General features: G+C 38.4%; 1 long non-coding RNA gene across 1 annotated transcript; it reads left to right on the top strand.

Annotated features, from left to right (window-relative positions):
* Positions 1 to 357: 357 nt before the first annotated feature.
* LOC139433951 (uncharacterized) lies at positions 358 to 1,580 on the top strand. Its single transcript, XR_011643342.1, has 4 exons — positions 358 to 425; positions 508 to 619; positions 780 to 890; positions 1,505 to 1,580. It is a non-coding gene; the product is annotated as an uncharacterized lncRNA (long non-coding RNA).
* Positions 1,581 to 12,525: the final 10,945 nt, after the last annotated feature.

Below are 12,525 nucleotides of genomic sequence, written 5' to 3' on the forward strand. Positions count from 1 at the left end.
TTGCGGATATTATCAGTACATCTGATTCAAATGAACATGTGTATTAAAGGATGTTAGTGGATTATTCCTAAATTAGTAGATTTAGGGAACGTTTACAGATAACAGATCAAGCTAGGATACCGATCAAGTTAGCAACACACGTTGAACAGCCTTTTAATTGTAAATTCCGTTCTCCTAATGTCATTTGGTCCAACGTTGTTGAATTATAGAAGAGGGTTTTCTAAACGGGATTGTATGCGGGGGTGGAGGGAGTTAAATATTAGATAAATATGACTTTGGTGCGTGTAAGAGTGAGTGTTTTTAGCAGAGCCATATTGTGTCCTTGTGATTCTGTTGATTATTACCTGTCTGTATAATGTTGCAGCTCAGCTGATTTTGGATTGATGGCAAAGGGAGAGGGACTTAAGTGAGAGTGAAAACACAAGGTAAGTTTAATACTACTGTTTTATATAAGTAAGCATACTAAACATGTATTCTATCACTGTATTATATAAGTAATCTTGTTAGTAACCTACTGTATGGCAGGTGGAGGGGCAGTGATGTTACAGGTGGAGGAGCAAAACTGCAAGACTGCAAACTCACAAGACAGAGAAATCAAAGTGTGTTCTCCAGAGAAGAGGTTGATTTCACTTCAATTTTTTCATATTTTCTAAAGATGGAAATGGCACAACAAAAAAACATGAGAGCTGTAACCAAGACAACTGTAACAACATGAGTAGAGAGCCACCAAGGGTTTTCAAGTCCCTCTCTTACTCCATTTTGCCAACCCAAACTTCCAGGTACATGACGGGACACCTTGCTTGTTTTTGTTGTTTGCGCTCCTCTGGCTGGGTGCTGGCAGGTGGAGGGCAGTGATCCCTTCCCTTCTTCCTTCAATCTTTGAGACTAATGTAAGTAGAAGACATGGCACTGTAAATGTTTGAACATTTAAAATATTATACCACTTAAAAATAAGAAATATTACTTTAGTTGCTAAGAGTTCATACTTATTATACCTGTGTCACCTTTCACACTATCGCTGTGATCATGAGCTATGGGCTTTGTAGATACAGGGGCCCTTCTCTTTTTGACCACAGGGCGATGCACGAAGATGGTGGGAATAGCCTCTGCTCTCAACCTAGTCTTGCCCTTTTTTGTCTTGACAAACGAGTGACTTGAGGTTACTTCACACACAGAACAACTCAGTTTTGTCTGCCCACATACATATTCCATAGTGTTTGAATACACAGTATTAGGAAACACTTTATACTTACTGGACATGTTATACTCATTACATACTGTATATAAAATATGACCAAGAATGTGAGACAACTTTATAGAAATTCATATCACATCTGTTACTGATGCCATTTGTCATGCTTTGTTAAACTAACAAATAATAAAGTTCCATAACTTCAGTTGGGAACAGAGACCACACCTTATCTCCCCAAGGCAATTTCCCATCCAATAGGTGTGCTATATAGGTGTGTATAACCCTTTATCCTGCTGTTACTCCCTCTCTCAGCACAAGAACCAGAGGGGGATTCAATGGAGCCTGAATACCTGCACTGAGACCCTCACCCTGCACCCTGAGTCTCAACTCTCAGTATTTTTCAAGCCTTTCCCTGTTTTTTTTTGTATTAAACAAAACATTACGCTTTCCCAATGGTGTGGTTTTCGTTTTGTGAAAAAGTGCAAATGCAGTGTTTGTATATAAATCACATATTTTTTTGCTGTTGGTCGTGAAATTGCTCCTGCTTCCTCCGCTCTGTGTCAGTGGGGAAGCCGTACATTCGTACTCCTTTCTCTGAGCCATTTGAGCATCCCCAGGCAGCACAGCAAACCATGGTGGCGACTAGGAGGCAGCACAGAAAACCAGGACAACACGGAGGAAAAGGCATAGACAAACTGCATGATATGCTATTCAATGTTTATTGAATTCCATGTATTTGCAATGGATGTTCCTAAAACACATTTAACATCATCATCATGCTGCTGCTGCTGCTGCTGCTGCTGCTGCTGCTGCTGTAGTCATTTGATAGTCACCTGTCGGTCTCCTATCCTTTCTGAAAGCCATAAAGATGACATTAGTCATTTAGATAACTACCATGAATTTAAGAAAATGGTAGAAATTAATCTAATCTGAATTTTAAAGCATTACTTTAGATCCCCCCCCTAATAATTACCAAAAATCGTAGTTCTATCTCCTGTTATCATTGCATTCACATTGCCCGCCATGAACTTCCGGTGAACGATCCTCGTCTACATGAACCACGTGACGATAACCGTTTTTGGACTTCCGTTGTCGTAACTCTTCTATTATACGGCTCTGAGTGTAACCATAGACTGTATATATAAATGGACGTAGGGTCCGTGACGTCACCCATAAGATTCTGCAGAGTTGCCGTGAAGCCCTTAGTAGGCGGAGTCGGCCACTAACGGCTCGACAGTGACATCAGAGTTCAACTCCCGCCTGTTCCAGCCTGCTCCAAATAAGGGCAAAGAGGCGGAGCCGAGGCGGGACCTGCTGCCACCGAGCTGGAAGTTCCAGAGCTAGCTGAAGCTACCAAGCTAAGCTAACATGCTCCCCATCTGCACACTGCCGTCGCATTTTACGTTTCTAAGGTAAGCGGACATGAAACTATTCAGCAAAACTATAAATATTATTCTAAGTTATTGAGTTTTAGCATAATACTTCAGAATCTTAAAACCCCTTAATGTTTGTATGCAATTGTGCTAAATTCAACACTGGAATCAAGCAAATATTAATATGTTTGCATGACATTAGTTATTTGTATTTTGATATCACTTAACTACACGTTTAATACATTTAAGTCAAGCTAAGGTACATGTGATGGTAGCTAGTTAGTGCTCTTACCTGTGAGGCCTCCTCCAAACAGCATAATAACCAGACTGTATCATCAAAACTAAGTACCAGTTCTAGATCCTTGACTTTAGACAAACAATTCAAAAGACAAGTAAGGGATAATGTGCTGCGACGCGGTCATTATGGGGAAAAGAACACCGACAGGCTGATCAGGAGCCCGACGCGAAGCGGAGGGATCTAGATCTAACCGCCTTCTGGAAAAGCTTCACAAGTACGTAGGTACGCAAATGCGCTTTGTGACACAAGTGACGGTACGTATTTCAGATTACGCACATAATTGCGTACCAGTTATGTGCACCCCTGTACCAGAGCCATATTATTACTATTATATGGCTCTGCCCTGTACTACAGCAAAAGTATTCTGCGTCGGGACTTCCTGCAACAACACCACGCCGTTATCAAAGATGTTCTATTGAGAAGACGATCACTATGTGACAAAAGTTTTCAAAACCGTGGCTACTGAAATCAATCTTACTAACTGCTGTCTGTGCAATTTACTCCGCGCGAGTTGGCAGACTCTATTTTGCTTACTTTAACATCATTTCTCATGGTGGGGCTAAGCCATTTCTTGGTATGGGTGTAGCCTACCCCAGCCATACCCAGCGCTGCCACTGGTGGCACGTATGGGGCGGGCCATTCTGCACATGCGTTAAATGCGTTAAATATTTTAACGCAATTAAAAAAATTAATTACCACCGTTAACGCGATAATTTTGACAGCACTAATATATATATATATATGTAAAGTACCATGTGTACAAACAATATAACTGATTCTCTTCTGTTGAACATGTTGGATTGTGTATTGTCCGAGTCAGGGTCCTTTTTATTTTTACTGTAACTTTGGAAGTTGTGTTACCAATTCTTACTGTTTATTTGATACCCATTTGGTAATGCAATTAATAAAAACAACAAGGTTTGGGTTCGTTCTTCAGATGACTGATGTTAACGTGTAAGCTCAATAATGCTCCAGCTCAACCAACCATATTGTAATATCTATGTAATCATCTTGAAATATGACATTAATAATTGTAATATACACATCTTATTGTGAGGTTGATTTCACATACACTACTTCGACGTTAGCTTGTCTACATACTTGAGCATAGCCAATTTAAATTAACCTTAGCGATGCATACAGTTCTACCTACATAATAAAATATCTCTCTACGTTACAAGGATGACCTTATTTTATCAACCTCAAACAGAAGCCGTTTGTTCAACAGTATTATCCCACTTAACGTCTATTTTGTTTTAACCTTTATATATACAGTCTATTATTTTAACTTGGAGGCTACGATTAGCATCGTTAGCACCGATGTAGCTACCACTCGCTACACGCTAACCCAAGCCTTAACATTCATTACGTAGCTGATTAAAATCATTAACACATAAATAAAGCACTCGAATTTCACTTACCGAAAAAACCACATTCATGCACCGTCTGTTTTAACCGCAGAGCGAGTCACAATAGTCCGATATATAAGCATGAAGAACAAACAACCACGGCCGGCTTCAAGTTGTGTTTCCTGGATGAGCTGAGCAGGCAGAGTCCCTGTAGCTTCACGGAGCAGCTAGCAGCAGCAGCAGTCACTTGACAGAGCCGTCACTCAATGTGACCACGCCCTAATTTATACAAACATTTTAAGACCTAATATAAATAAAAGGGTCGTGTTAGAAAACAATTCACTCACAGATCCATAATCATGAAGGTGGAATCTAACTATATCGATAATAAAAATGTATGGATCCAGGGGTAGAAACATGTTATTTTCTGCTGTAAAGTTGGGCATTTTAACATGGGGGTCTATGGAAATTGCTCCTTTCTGCAGCCATCGCCTATCGGCCAATATATGAACTGCAGTGTGTGGCACTTCCGTATTGGCGTCCCGGCTCTTCCCCAGAGTTTGCCGCTTGAGTGTAACATCTACGCGGTTTGCGGAGTCTGGGGGTGTGAAAGTTCAGTGTTAATCTCCATCAACATGGCTTCTGGAAGTGGCTCTCCCGCTAACAGTGTAAGTGAAGTATAATACTTCACATCTTGTCGTTAGTCATGCAATAATCTCAAACTATACAATATTACGTTTGCTTAATTATAAAGCAATATTTGGAACTTGTTTAGTAGGTTTAATTGTGATGTAGCTAATAAGCTAACATTAGCTAGCGCTGTTAAGTCTGTCTAAAGTTTCTGTATGCTAAATTGGTTGTACTGCTATCAAGTATTATCTTTAAATGAAGTTGACGTTATTGAAAATAACTGTTTGACAGGGTCTATCGCCTCAAGTCGAAGTATATTGCCGTTCATGATTAAGTATGTTTAAGCTATGAATGGTTGCTTTGTTACTATGTATGTATTATGTGTGGCATTTAATACTAGCATGTGCGAACAAGTAAGCTAAATAATGCTAATGGACAACCAGGATGAGTAGGATCATAAAGTCACTTAGCTAATGTTAGTTGGCCCGCAGAACACTAGTGGGCAAAATCAACGTTCTAATCACAGTAAATACTGTGGTAGCAAAGTAGCGGTGGGCACCAGATTGGAGATAATTAGAGAGATAATCTTGTAGTAGCTTGTTTACCGACCATTTTCAAACAGTATTGCTGTTGGCGCTGCCCTTCTGTTGCCCACCAGTGTTCCACCACCAGTGAAGTCAGCTGTTTACTCCTATATAACCCAGCTGTTGACTGCTTTAATGGGCAGGTGCCATCTTACCTTAAATAACTCATTATACCCTACTGTCCTACTAGGGCATTGCGTTCCAAGAATGCAGGGTTGTTGGTTGTTCCTAGAGTCTCTAAAAGTACAATGGGAGCCAGAGCCTTTTCTTATCAAGCTCCACCTTTGTGGAATCAGCTTCCAGTTTGTGTTCGGGCGGCAGACACCCTATCCGTTTTTAAGAGTGCGCTTAAGACCTTCCTTTTTGATAAAGCTTATACTTAGGGCTGATTAGATTCAGCCCCTAGTTTTTCTGATATAGGCTTAGTTTGTCGGGGGACATCTTACTTCTTCCTTCTCTCTGTCTATACCTGTGTACTCTCATGTTCCCATTAACCCAGCTTCCCCAAATGTCTTTCTTTTTGGTGTCTGTATACGCCGGGATCCGGAGTCATGGATGATCCTGTGGTCCTGTGTCCTGGATCGCGAGCCCTGGATCTTGAGTCGTGGCTGTGGTCCTGGATCATTTCATTTAATTTAATTTCATTTCATTTCAAACCTTTATTTAACCAGATTGGTCCCATTGAGATCATAGATCTCTTTTTCAAGGGAGACCTGCAGCATATAGGTTCCACAAAATCATAAGTCATGGATGGAGATCCTCGTGGATTCATCTTCCTATTATACACCAACCCAGTCTCACGGCATTTCGTGTTCACCAACACGACTTTTAATCTATTGATTCGTGTTCACCAACACGATTTGCCCCTTTTTTTCGTGTTGCACAGCACGATTTTAAAAGCAATGTATTTCTACTGGTAATGTGTTTCGTGCCTGCAGGCTGCAGCACGTCTTTTTCTCCGGTCGGGTCGTGGGAGACCGGAAGCTGTGTGGTTCATAAAAACATGTTCTTACTCAATATCAAGCCACAGTTATTGCTTTTATTTTAAATCGTATAATTTCGGACTTTTGTTGCCGTCTGTGAGGAAAGTAAATGGGGCTCAGAGCCTCAGGATACTGAAATCTGTATTTTTAAATATTTTTTCCTTCTAATTTGTTATTCTTTTCAAAAAAACACACTGTTATTTACTCACCAATAACACACAATTATCCTTGCTTTTATTTATTGATTTAATTCCATAATCTCGGGCTTTGTTGGTGTCCGTCAGGAACTGAATTTCAAAATAAAATAACCGGAAACAGACGTAGGCCTATAAGGGACATTTCGAGCATTATTGCGATTGTCAACATTTCTGAGTTTAGGATGGCCGAATACACTACACTACCCATAATCCCCAGCTATCGTTTAGGACTACAGTCCCCGTAAGGTTCCGCAGAGCGTCAAACAGCTGTGTGAAATGGAACGAAACCACGCCAGACTATCCAAAACTGGAATCGAACACCCCCCCAGAACTACACATGCTGGCTATTGTGTTTCGCAAAATGTTCTATGGGACGTCTCTACTGAACGTTTTCGTTTTTCCCACAATTAGAAGTTGCCAGTATTAAACACATTGGTGTTATCAAATGTAAAACATATAATTAATAAATGGGTGAAAATCGCTTGTGTCCATAATGCGCAGCATCAATATATAGCATTAATATATACCCACATGACAGCTCATTGCTCCTTTGTAATTCTACTCCACTACAATTCAGAGGTTAACCTGGTATTTTTACTCCACTGCATTTATTTGAGTTACTTTGCAGATTCTGATTAATTATGTGAAATATAAACAACCCTTAAATCAGACTTTAGTTATACCTGAGTAAAATTCAGGTAAGGTGATTGTCAAGTGCCAACAATCAGGAGAGATATTTGATATGTATCTGCAATTGACATGAATGGAAACGAGTAATAAAGTATATTAATTACTCATTATTCTCTACTAATAGTTCATTAAAGACAGTATATTATGGCTATTTTGCACATCCCTTTCAAGATTGTCAAAGGTTTATTGACATATCATACACAACTACGGTGTAGTTATGCAATGAATGAAACACTTGGGTCACAGGTTCCTCAACAGTGCATTACAAGACATCTATCAATATGTGTGTACCTCCACCATTAAACTGTCATATTCTGCACATTTCTTATTCTATCTACATACATAAGAGTATAATTCATATGTATAATATCAGTTAAAATAAGTGCTTCAACATAGTTAACATTGCAGGAAAGCAATATATTAGACGTTAAGTACTTTGTCAGGCTTAATATTTATCTGTAGATAGATACCCCCAAAAACCTTAATCTGTTATTTAATGTTGAAATAAAGGTTAATCCGTTTTTCTGTTTTGCACCTCCTCCTATTAATATCTTTGTACATCCTGCACTAAACTGTTTTATTGTAGAGATCACTTATAGTATCTTCTTGATTTTTATATTCTATATTTCTATATTTATACTTTCCCCCTATGAAAGTATGTACTCTTAATATTTTTTTAATCAAATATAACACATAAAAATAATAATTCAATAACGTGCTTTAACCACTAGGAGGTGCACACAAGGTGCACACAGCCATAATAACTTTGTATTATTAGTGTGTATGTACAACATCTGAAGATGTATAGTTTTATGCATGCTTTCACATAATTTTACAGCATATCGCTATACTATTTCAGACTCAGTATTTACATTCTTACATTCAAAGAAAATCAGTAATATCTTTAAAAACTACAGTCCTTTTCTATCAGCTGTGCACCGTTATGGTGTATATAATATATAACCTATCTATGAATTAGATCAAATGTAAAAGTCAGCCGAATTAGTGTTGATACTGCAAGGAGACGTATTGTGTGAAGAGAAATTGAAGATGTTGTTTAATTGTTGATATATTTATGATCCACGTCAAGTATTCAGTTTCTGCAGCATTTCTTCAGTTTTTCCAAAGGTCTTCTCATCAGGGCTCTCTAAATAAAGAACTACGGCAGATCTGTAATATGTAATGCAGCCGAACCGTGTATTACAATGCCGTTATGTGATGACTTTCAAAGAGAAAAGCAAGAGCACTCGGAATTAAGTATTATTTTATACTTTTAAAATGTTTTCCGGATTTCATATAATATAAACACCAAATCCCAGCATGCATTGTGGCTAACACATCCAATCAGCGAGCTTAAAACCATAGCTGAGGATCTTGGGGGTAATCGCTCGAAATGCCTACATCTGTTTCCGGTTATTTTTATTTTGAAATTCAGTTCCTGCCGGACGCCAAAAAAGCCCGAGATTATGGAATTAAACCAATAAATAAAAGCAAGGATAATTGTGTGTTATTGGTGAGTAAATAACAGTGTGTTATTTAGAAAAGAATAACAAATTAGAAGGAAAAAAAGATTTAAAAATACAGATTTCAGTATTCTGAGGCTCTGAGCCCCATGTATTTTCCTCACAGACGGCAACAAAAGTCCGAAATTATACGATTTAAAATAAAAGCAATAACTGTGGCTTGATATTGAGTAAGAACATGTTTTTATGAACCACACAGCTTCCGTTCTTCTTCGACCCGACCGGAGAAAAAGACGTGCTGCAGCCTGCAGGCACGAAACACATTACCAGTAGAAATACATTGCTTTTAAAATCGTGCTGTGCAACACGAAAAAAAGGGGCAAATCGTGATGGTGAACACGAATCAATAGATAAAAAATCGTGTTGGTGAACACGAAATGCCGTGAGACTGGGTTGTATACACACGTGCATTTCCAAACATCTGGACTACCTATGTTGCAAATGTATTATCTTTTCAATTTACACACGGCATCTATTGCACGTCTGTCCGTCCTGGGAGAGGGATCCCTCCTCTGTTGCTCTCCCTGAGGTTTCTCCCATGTTCCCTTTAAACTGTGGGTTTTCTCCAGAAGTGTTTCCTTGTACGATGTGAGGGTCTAAGGACAGAGGGTCTAAGGACAGAGGGTCTAAGGACAGAGGGTCCAAGGACAGAGGGTGTCATATTGTCATACTGATATTCTGTACAAACTGTGAAGTCCACTGAGACAAATGTAACATTTGTGATATTGGGCTATATAAATAAACATTGATTGATTGATATATTTTCCATTAGTTTACAGAAAGGTAAGACTTCATTACATGCTACTCAAGCTAGAATGATAACAAACCACAGGTGCGCTCCCTAACAGGTCCGTGGCGCAACACACTCTCTATAACCAGAGTTGGGTAACGCGTTACTGTAATAATATTACTTTTGTCGGTAACGGAGTAGTGTAACGCGTTACTTTTATAATTCAGTAATCACACTACAGTTACTAACATTGCTCCGGCCGACACGCGTTACTTCGTTACATTTATAAAATAATCACACTCACTGACAGACAACAGTTATGGAATACTAAATAAATAAGTAATTAGATACCTTACCGTTACTGCGCTCATAAAGAATGATAAGAATAATGCGTCTTGAACTGGTTTCATTAATTAGTGTCTTGACCTTTCACAGACTGATAGCTTGTTGTGGTTGGCTGGTAGCCTATTTTAGAGCACATACAAAGAAAGACTTGTGTTATGTCTTCCTTAATGCAATAGTAATTGGGGGAGCAAGTGGAGTCTCGCAGAGGCAAAACTGTGGCGCGCTTACACTGCACTGTAGGTGCGCTGCAGTCTGCGTGATCTGCCTGTAGGGAGGGGCGGGCCGGCCCTGCTGCGAGTACAGTAACGAGTAAAGTAACAAGTTACTTTATGTAGAGAGTATAACGAAGTAGTGTAATATATTACTTTTTTTTAAAGTAATATGTAATATATTACTTTTTTTTAGTAACGACCCCATCTCTGTCTATAACACAGTGAATTATGTCCCGTAATGTTCCACCACAGTGTATACATTAAACATTTTACTTAAGAAATTCTAGTTCTTTGTGAATCTTGATATTATCATGTAAAAAGTACGAGAATTAATTAAATATATTTTACTACACCAAAAAGTCAGTTTTTTGAGCGTGTCTACCTGTGTGCATGGCTGCACGTCACCAGTGTTTAGCCAAGCTGCTAGCTAGTGAAAGGTACTAGCAACAGCCTTGTTTGTTGTCTATGAACATATTGATCATTTTAGGGTTGTGGCTTTGGAGGGAGGCCTAAAAAGACGTGCAAAGATAAGTGGAGCCAACTCTGAGAACTTCCAGCTAGACTATGCGGCTTTTGCAGCTAGTGCTATATAGCTACTTTAATTTGACAATATTTGACAATGTTGGACTGAGTTTATGGTTTGAACCTTTTTTAACCCAACTTACCCTTGCAGCCTTCTGCAATGCAACCCACCCTATCTTTAAGTTAGCTGCTGAGAGTGCTGTTTCAGGTTCATTCTGTTGTGTGCACCAAGTAAACCTGAATGTTTTCCTTACTTTAAGACGTGCACGTATATGCCCCAGTGGGCTGCTTCAGCAAAGAACGCCCTGAAATGTTTACAGTTACTTAGAATATCCAAATAGCAACAACAGTTTTCTTTCTATGTTGGCGATGAACAGTAGCAGTAAATCACCAAAGGTAAGTAAAACACTCTATGGTTATTTTATTTGTTGAATCCCTCATTATTGGCAGGAACAAGCCGGAAAGTAAACTATACTTTGAGAAAGAAAGGGTGTAAGACAACAAGTGATACCTTGCCATTGTAGTAAAGATGTTGCCTTCAAAAGTCGTTGAGAATTACAAACAGATCTTAAATAACATAAAATATGAATAAATGACTACAAAAACATATTGAATGCAGTTTTTTCTCCATACATGCAAAGGTGTTTAGGTTGCAAATGGTCATTAACTTAAACACAGTAGGATGCAGCTTCTGAAGATGAATGTTCTCACACAGTGTTTATTAGCCCAAAGCTGCTAGTATAATGAGAGGTCTAGGCTTCAGAACATCCAGCTTGTGATGCGCCTTGATCATTCTGCATTGTGAGCTACTGTCATGTGAATGATGGCCTCTAGGTGGCAGCAGTGAATTATGCTGCCAGCTGTGACTCCAGCTACTCTCCATGTTCATGGCAAAAAGCTACAACATATTTGGAAATGAGTGTGTGACAAATAGGTCACTGATTTCTGAATAGCTTATCAATATATATATTCCAATTAATGTTCCATGTCTCTACAATACAAACAACAAAGATATTATAATGCTTAATAGTATCACAAATAATTGCAAACAGTTACCCCTGAATATCCCCTTAAACCAAAAGTATGGATCTTTGACTAATACTGCTTTTATATTTTGAAAGTACCTTTTTAGATGAATAATTACTTTGAGGCGTATGGGAATATATAGCAGCCCAACCCTGATCTCAGGTCTGTGTCGTGTTTATACCCAGAGACAGAGAACTCAACATAAATCACACTCTCCACTATCCAACTCAACAATAATATCTTGAATAATATATGATAGAAAAGGAATTGGAGTTACAAACTGTTCAGCTAAATAAAATGAAAACAATACGTTGGAAGACAACATTATTGAGAGGTCCATTAGTGCGAATAATTTTAAAATATTAATTTAGCCTCAAATAAAAGACTACTACCCATACTCATTTGAAGTGAAACATGGCACTATATATACAAAATAAAAGAAATACAACGTTTAACAACAATAAACAACAATATCGTGTAGGATAATTTACAATTACAACAAACAAAAGCTGATACATTCAATAATTTCCTTATTCTTATAAGTGTACAACAATCGAAGTTAAGTAAATTAGGTATATCATAAACAAGGAATAAAACACAAACACTTAAATGAAAAGTTCTAGGCTAAAATCTCATTCTGTTAGATACAGAATGTAGAATAATGATTTATTATGCATTTCATTGTTAACCTATCATGCATTTGCGTATGAATAAGTATTTCATTTATTTAGATACTTTTATTTAATTAAATACAAAAAGTGCGTGCTTTACATGGGTAAGTTTGAACCAATAGGAGATGAGTGCGATGCACTACGTCAGACCTAATGGGCGTGCCCCAGGCGTCGGCTCGGCTCCTATGTAGTAAGCGGAG

This window comes from Pseudochaenichthys georgianus, chromosome 6 (assembly GCF_902827115.2).
Source record: "Pseudochaenichthys georgianus chromosome 6, fPseGeo1.2, whole genome shotgun sequence".
Lineage (NCBI taxonomy): Eukaryota > Metazoa > Chordata > Actinopteri > Perciformes > Channichthyidae > Pseudochaenichthys > Pseudochaenichthys georgianus.